This window comes from Ixodes scapularis, unplaced genomic scaffold (assembly GCF_016920785.2).
Source record: "Ixodes scapularis isolate PalLabHiFi unplaced genomic scaffold, ASM1692078v2 PGA_scaffold6__148_contigs__length_123643588, whole genome shotgun sequence".
Classification (NCBI taxonomy): Eukaryota; Metazoa; Arthropoda; class Arachnida; order Ixodida; family Ixodidae; genus Ixodes; species Ixodes scapularis.
In genome coordinates this window covers 38,951,265-38,959,935 of record NW_024609881.1, presented here as the reverse complement: position 1 = coordinate 38,959,935, position 8,671 = coordinate 38,951,265, and positions in this window count along the sequence as shown.

Sequence of the window (8,671 nt, the reverse complement as noted above, 5' to 3'; positions counted from 1 at the left end):
ACCCATAGGTGGCATCTTTGTCTCGTGTCTGTCACTTTGGCAATTATTTGGTAAACCAGAAAAAAAAACAAAAAAAACATTGGATTATATAAAAGAATTATGTCCTCTGATATTAATTAACACCTCGAAGGAAAACCTTATTATACCCAAGTTAGACCCTAAGATTGACAACTTGGGCCAAGTTGGCGGTTGCTCTTGCCTGCTGCTGCGGTAATCGCTTCAATATTATTTTTATTAGCTCCAGGTTGTAATAACTTATCTTTTTATCAATTTCCCACATAAAGAAATTGCTCTATGCCCACCTAAACTTACTTTCCAAAGCCTGAACCATCAAGCCAGCGCAGCCCCCAAAAAGTGCTCGTGCATGTAAACATCTCAAGCAGCACTATTTATGTTACTAAGTTTCAGCTTCATTCAGTGCGCAACCGACCCTGCAAAGGAATGGGATCAAGAAGCAGCGTCAGGAGCGTAATATTGCGGCGTTCGTTATTTTTCTGCGTGTATGCTGTCGTCGGCTGTCCAATCAAGCACAGTGAATGCACCACAACCTTGCACATTTCGTAGACATGTCGGTGTATTAAAGAATTCTCGCTTTGACTACGCTCTAAATTATCGTATATGAAATCTTTATTTAAACCATCTCAGGCCGTCACAGCTGGTGCGTCATGAGCGTCGTCTTTGCGTCATCTTTGTTGCTGTACCTCATTGACTGTAAGTCGCAAAATAGCACCAGATAATCAAACTGTGCACTGATCAGTTCTCCACCTCCCCGGTGATGACGCACGCTCAATGCTAGATCCCAAGTGGCAGTGCCCCGTGTTGCGTCAGGTGGAACGCGTCAGCCAGCCCCTTTTGCAGTTTACTTCGGTGACCGGGTTAAAGAGTTTCTTCGCCTTTCACCGGCTACACCAGTTTTCTCGGAACTCGTTTCTGAGCACTTTCCCATCTCAGTTGTGAACGATAAGGCACTGCGGAGGGCGAGTGGCGTAGACACTCAAGTGTGGCTGAGAGGGAGACGAAAAGCCGACGTTCGTCGGAAGGAGGGCAACCCCCAGGAAACGCCAATCCGCCCTCTGATATCGGGAATTGCGCCGACCACATTTCTTCGTTACTATAGGTATCCGCAGAGAGGTATACACCAACTCAAGTCTATGACGTCACGCCAGTGTGGTGGCTCTGCGGTCAGCATTGTGTACGCGCAGACGATTTGTCCCACGCGTATCTGGTTTCAGTGCACGTGCAGTGCGCACACCTGGTGTGGGTGAAGGCGGGTTTTTTCGTAAATGACCTGTTGGTCTATAACAATGCATAATGTAGTGACACTGTCGTTCACACAGCTGGCTATAGCAACGGCAAGCGCTTTGACGTTGTCTGCTTTGCGCCAAGGAGAAAACAGATGGGGGTGCGGTCGCTAACTGGGAGAGCGATACTTCGATTTTCCTGAAGTCAAGATGTGAGCGACGCTACAAGCTGATTTGAACATTAGAACAGCGTGAAAAGCGCACCACCACGGCATTCATCATGCTTCATTACATGCTCTATTGTCGCTGAAGAAGTAATTAACACAAAATGCCCAGTGACTCGCGTTTCTGAAGCTGCCCGATTTTTCCCATTAGGTCGTAGCGTCGGTTGTGTCTGGACTTAAGGTTGAAACGAAGCATAGTTGCCTCCTTCCCAAATTTTGCCCTATATCGCCTGCTTAGAAGCACGTGAGATCGGGCAGCTAGACCCGGAATGCGTCAGCGTCCCTTCACTATCACTCTTGGGTAAGAAATGTTGATCGTAGATCGGATAAGGACACCACGCGCAAGTGACTTAAGGTATATATTGCGTCTATATTCCCTGCGTTTTCTTTTCCTGACTTTTTTGGTTTTTACATGTGAAGTATTTATACCCAGTTTCGGCACCAATAAGTTTAGCTATAAATCCGTGCGGTTGTTTATCAGTCTTCTCTCATTCTGGTCTTGTGGTTGCGATGTTTGTAATTTAGGCCGCAGCCACACTGCTAATGCATCATACAAAAGACAGTGTGCGTCTCTTCCTCGTACGTGGTCTTTTCACACTGGTCCTGCAAACAATGCCTGCAAACATGTTGGTAGCATGTGCATATATATGAAGCAGACATTGTTCGAACATGCCCGAGTCATATCCGCAGATCAGTCTGTCATCATTTCTACAGGGAACGTAGTGTTTTCTGCGATCTTAGAGCAGTGTGACTGAAACTCTAGAAGAGAGCAAGACCGCCATCGTGCGCGTGCGTGATTGACTTCCCAGTCCCGCGAATGCGCAAACCTAGAATTTCGAAACAGCTACCGATCGCGGGTGACACCCAGCAGTGTCCGCGATAGTAGGGCCATTGGAAATCTAAGCTGGCCCAATTTAGCACCAGTTGAAAGGGGTGACATGCTGCGCATGGTGCCCCCGCAGCGTGCCAAGCTGTGAAATGGACGGCTGTGTTTGCGCGAATGGAACATGTGGCCCTCAATTACAATATACATATATATATATATTTTTTTTTTTTTCAAAATTAGCTTGAATTTCTGGCGCTTCTTGCGGGGCTTTTGTATCGCCCTTGCCTGAGTGCCCCTAGCCGGATTATATTTCCGCTCTTCACAGACGCACACGCCGAGCGCCCCTGAACTTTGACGACGACAAACCATAAGAGAAAACCGACAAGGGCTTGCACCACAGTCGAACACATAATACGGTATGCTCTAGCTTTCACGACCTGAGGAACCGTTACCTCCAGGCTCACATCACGCGACGGCGGAAGTAGACCGACCCCTCAACGACGATCGAGCCCGCGACAGGCTGCTCTGCCTCTCGGAGATGTCACGCGAGGCGGGCATCGGTCGTCGAATGTGATCACGTTCCTTATTACCCGACCTCTTACCTCTAGGTCAGAGCGTCATTCCTTTGTTCATAAAGAATGTTCAATTTAATTTCCGCACTTTCAGGTCCAAAATATTAGGGGGAGCTAAACAGACTAAGTTTTTTCTTCAATTTAAAAGAAAACAAAAAGTTGCAGGAAATTAAATCAAAAATGTATGATTTCCCTTGCTTGGCTTAATTTATAAGATAAATGTTGTCCGTGTGCTCATTATAACTTGAACGAAACAAAAAGAAATCGCAATAATATTAAGCGATAAGGTGCCACAACTAAGTTCCTGGCAATCTCAGCGACGAAAGACGTACTAAAAATGTATATTGAGACTTGATGGAAGAAAGGAGGAGCAAAGTGGCTCTCAAGACACTTTCAACTGTTTTGTAATGAACTTGTTTGATACCTTAGAAGTAGTAAGGAAGTTAAAGCATTTTTTTTTGCCAAATGTTTGACACGCAAGCTACGCGTGCTTGGACGAACGACGAAAAGTTGCGCTTCAGCTACCCTTTTTTATTTTTTTTTATTTCGACCATGTTGAATTTAATGACACTTCCCTACCACTCTGAAAGAGATATCTCTGCAAACCCTGTAAGAACAGCATTTTCCTCACCACTAGGACAGACACCTCCATTTCCTTCTCTATTTTTAAAAGCGTCGTCGTTGGGAAAGTAGTTACTCATAATGTTTACTAAGTTTTTAGCGCCGCAACATAAGCCTGAGAATTCTGACGTCATCAAATGACCTAGGAGAGTACTGCAAAGAAATAACCATCGATACATCTGCATTGATACCTCTTTTCATCTGTCCATTAAGCTGGTGGTAAATTGAAAAATATACGGAAAGAATAGCTAAGGTATCAATATCGTTATTTTTCTGGGCTCGCTCACGATTTTCCCGAAATGCATTTTATTCTTTAAAAAAACTCATTTCTCCGATTAAAGTCTGTGGATGTGTGTCAGATAATTTCTACAAAGCTTATAACAAAAAAAAAACAAAAAAAACTTATTCAATCAATATATTTTAACGTCATTGCAAAGTGCAAAAAAATATAAAGAAATCGTAAATTACTGTCATTTGTTGACAAAGCAGGCTCAAAGTCATCGATGATTTTTTTTTTTTAATTTAACAAGTCATTTAAAGTTATAAAAAAAACTGAAGTGTAACCAATTGATAGTACTTGTATAGGACCACAGGTGTATAGTATTTAGGAAAGGAAAATCGGGATAAATTCTAATGTACAAGTCTCTAAATACGTCACAAAAGCGTCCTAGGTAAGATATGTTTGTCATTTTCATTTCTGGCATAAAATATGACAAAGAAGTTTAGTTAAGGCAGAGAACAAAACGCGCATATTCAGTTTATAAAAAAACAAATAATATTAGTGTTTCAATTTGCATCTTTTATAGCAACCCGCAGAACTGGATGTGTAAATACATAGTAAAAACAAAACTATCCGCATCGATCCGAAAAAAAAAGAAAAATTTTCTTTTCTCAGTGTATTGCAATCACGAATAGTTTTAACAAATAAAAAAAACTGTCTTTACGATAACAATATTATTTTCCTTTTCCATAAAAATACTCAACTATCTCTAAGAAGTTTTTTTTTGTGAAAGCAATACATTTTATGAGAACGTTTAAGAGGGGCGTTGCTTAGTAGAGGAATGGGGCTATTAGATGTATGTTTATGGGCTAATCAAAAGAGCCACCCCTACGCGCGTTTTTCTTTTGTAATTAAGTTAGCCATATGCACTTGATATAATTAGGGTTTTGTGTTTCGGGATAAATACCGAAAACTCCGAAGAACAGCCGCCGGTAAAAGTTTACCCAGTTCACATTTTTTTCGATAAAATACGATTTTGATGTGCCAATGCCACCCTTCCCTTCAAGAAAATAAATAAAAATACTCTTTTAGAAATAGGTTTCATCATCGCACGGGGTCAATGATCATGAAAAGATGCCACTACATTTATCTTTCAAATCTCGAACCCTGGTCAAAAAGGGTCTTACCGCTTGCCTCGTCAAGGTTCATTCAATAGAACAGGTCGTTGTACTTTCGGGTCCTGACAAATGCTACTGTTGGTTTCCATATTAGGCCATACTCTTTTGTGCTGTAAGAAAAGCTTTTTTTTTTTTTTGTAACAGTTAAAGCTATGGACCGTACAGTTTGAATAAAATAGGGAAAAGGGACAGTTGAAACTTCTTTATTTCATCCTTTATTACCCAATCCGCGCGGCCGCGGGATAGATTGATGGAATAGGATGGGTTAAATACGAGCTTCCCAGTGACTGCCTTCATGAGTTTCTCGATTTTAAGGTATTCACGCTTATCGAAGCAACAGTAGTGTGTAACTTTTGCCATGGAAAAAAAAACGTATTGTAAACGAAAAGGGCACTAGCGCCAAATACAGCCGAAGAAATAATAATTGATACAAGCGCGTCTTATCTGTTTTCAGATAGCATACGTTTATACCCGTATATTATTTATTTATTGATTCCAAATGGAAAACACTGTCAAATTAAACTCCGAGTTTCGAAAAATACCGAATCAAGCAAAAATAAACTCCGATAAACTCCGAACGTTTTGCCGAAAATAAACTCTACCCCCCCCCCCCCCCCTTTCCAAAAACAAAAATTAGAGGAAAAGTAAACTTGGAAAACACGTAATTCTAGATATTATGTATGTAGGTTATTTTTGTGTTTATTATACCAATTATATGTTAAATGTTTTTTTATATTCAATATAGGGCGACAGCAATTACAGTGAATTGACATTTGGTTTGTCGTGAAAAGTGCGTAACACTATGCATCGTGCATCGATTTCCATCGTTTGACTTCTTTAGTACTCTGCTGAGGACAAGATCAAGAGAAACACGACCTTGACGAGGCGGACAGGACGCGACCTGAGTCCTAAACAACACGCCGATATGCCTCTCAGCGTCGCCGGGAAGTCGAGGAAACCGGCAGCAGAGTTTGCACTACTTCGGTGACATACAACTTCTTGCGTAGACCCTAGCCAAGTAAGGAGCGACTCGCAGACGTTTTCCGTGGCCGTGTCATGACCCCGACAAGACGTAAGCCATTCGCTATTTTGAGAGTACTCGAAACTTCCCACGATTTCGATGGATAGGAATCGATGGTGTAAGCGTCAAGTTCTCTTTCTAACTGAATTGCGTTAGGAGGAGTTTGTACAAAGCTACTTGTGTTTTTTGTTTTTTTTTGGTTCAGATTTTAAACTTAGTCGTTAACAATAAAAATAAAAGAACAAAAAAAAACTGCGGGGGGGGGTATTTTTTTTAATATAAATTCGAAGTTTGTAAGAAATTCATCTCACGCTTGTAAGTTTGCGAAGGAAATCGTGAATGTATGTACATGAACAAGAAATCATGCGTGTTAGCATGGCGGCAGGCGTCGTACCAGTTTCCACGCGGGGTTATGTACCGCTAGACTTACTCTGACTTTATCTATTCCGTTCGGTGAATGCGAAAAGCAAATAGGGAACGCCATAATGCCAACACAGTGTGCTCCAACAATTTATTTCAGTGGGATTGGGGGATCGGTGGCCGAGTGGGTTAGCGAACCTCAGTTCGGAGCAAATGTAACGAAAGCTCGCACTCCAGAACCCAGGGATCCTGATTTCAATCCCCACCCTTGCCCGTATCGATCCGGATGAGCATCGTACCGGTATAAAGCCGTGTACCACTACTGCCCGATGCACGTTAAAGAGACCAGGCTAGTTGTTGTACCGCTCTGGATAAATTTCTCATCTACAGCTGACAGGTCTTTGAGGCAGCCTAATTTCCGTCTGTACTAAAATTTGAGGCAACACAATTACTATACCGCTCTGGCTATATTTCTCATCTACAGCTGACAGGTCTTTGAGGCAGCCTAATTTCCGTCTGTACTAAAATTTGAGGCAACACAATTACTTGTCAGTGAGAGTTTTGTACGAGTACCTTTGCTTCTGTCTGTAGGAAAACGCTTTCTCTTTACCTTATAGATTCTTGTTCACGGCACCTCTGTATTAAAGCGGCCTTTCCTAGGGGGCAACAGACATTAAGTTATTTCGCGATGGAAAAAGTTTGCGTTCCCCCATACGGAAAATCGTTCTTCTTTAAACTGCACTGTGGACCCTGTTTGTGAAAGTGTGGCTGAATGGAAGGAGTGTCCGCGTGGCATGGTATGTCGATTGCTTGCTTTGTAAAGAGCCTGGAACTTTTGGCTGGCCAGGTGATCCGCAGCGGATCCACTTGTGGTTGGCCTGGTGATCCGCAGCGTTCGACCAAATCGCCTACATGATAAATCTTGTAATTTCTTCCGCGATGTGGCGAAGCGCAATGAGCCACGGCCACGCGAGAGGCGCCCCGTCGCTGGTAAGGGGCACGCGCAGAGGAATGCGGGGGGCTTTTCTGGGTCGTGGCGTGGGAGAAAAAGTCAACAAATAACTACATGTTTTTGGATCAGCGCATTGCGTCTTTCCCCGAGGAGTGTGGCAGCAAGAGTAATCCTACAAATTCTAGAAATGACCATATTTTTTTTTTTTTCAAGCACAGTTTTCATCTTGACCGTCCTTCAGGGGACACAAAAGAGCTAAATAATAATCCAAGGACGATCCAATACTTCACTGCGAATGCAAGTAACGGTACTCGCGCGATATGGTCGTCCAACTATAGCTTATCTGCTATTGTGGAAGCCCGAATGCATGTGTAGCGTTCAGACCTGGATAAAAAAAAGAACCCCATGTAAGCTTTGTTTCAACTTTTACAGCATAATGCACCTACTGAGAAGATAAAGTTTTAGCGTTCTCTACCAGGAGAAATAGAGGTGAATTTATATTGCATGACAAGTCTCAAGAAAGATTCAGGTGCACTGTTCCCTAATGCAATTAAGCAAAAAAGAAAACAAGAAGGTGGTGGGGTGTACTGGTCAGCGTACCTAAGACATCCTGGATAACAAAGCTGTAGTGCTGAATGAGATGGAGTCATCAGAGAAGGCCAATTCTAGTCACCGATTGAACAAAACGATTGCGTCAACGTTCAGATCAAACTCGGCTCGAAGCCGAGCGCTGATGCCGTACTGGTTTCTAATCTGTGCCCAGCGTTGGCCCTCGCTGGTGACGCAGAAGTGTCCGCATTGTGGCCTTGTTTTCCAGCGTATGTTGGCACACCCCACCGGATATTGGGAGGCCCGTATCTCGAATCACAGATCCGCCCAAAATTAGCGTCTTTTAATGGCGTCGTTCCAAATATTCTACTCTATCAGTGCAATTCATTCATCTGATTGATATCAACTCCTATAAAACCCTTAATTTTCCTGAGCCCTTAATTCTTGCGAATTTCGGGACTTGAAATATTTGTGAAATTTAAAGGCACGCTTAAATTTCGGCCCTTAAGAGTTTCGATGCAGGTGTCTAGAATTCGCGAAATTTAGTGGCCGCAATTATGTCCTCCGTGACCGATTCGCGAAAAATTGGGACGCAAAAACAAAGGGTATGAGCATAACTGCAATCTACTGTAGCTGTTATTCTATAATAATAGCTACTATAATGTCCCGGTACAAACTTAAAAGAATATCTGTTTTTTGTTACTTTTACCTAAACCCAAACTTCAGAGTCAACAGAAGTGTCACCCACACATATGAAATCGGGAGAGTGCTGCAGGAATTGCGACGTCATCGTTCGTCTGGGATTCGGGATATCACTGATTGGAGACGAGCCCTACCCGAATGATAATGTCGCCCCTGTATGCAGTCTGCACCCTACGGTCGCCTGTTTGAGTGACTCAAGCGAATT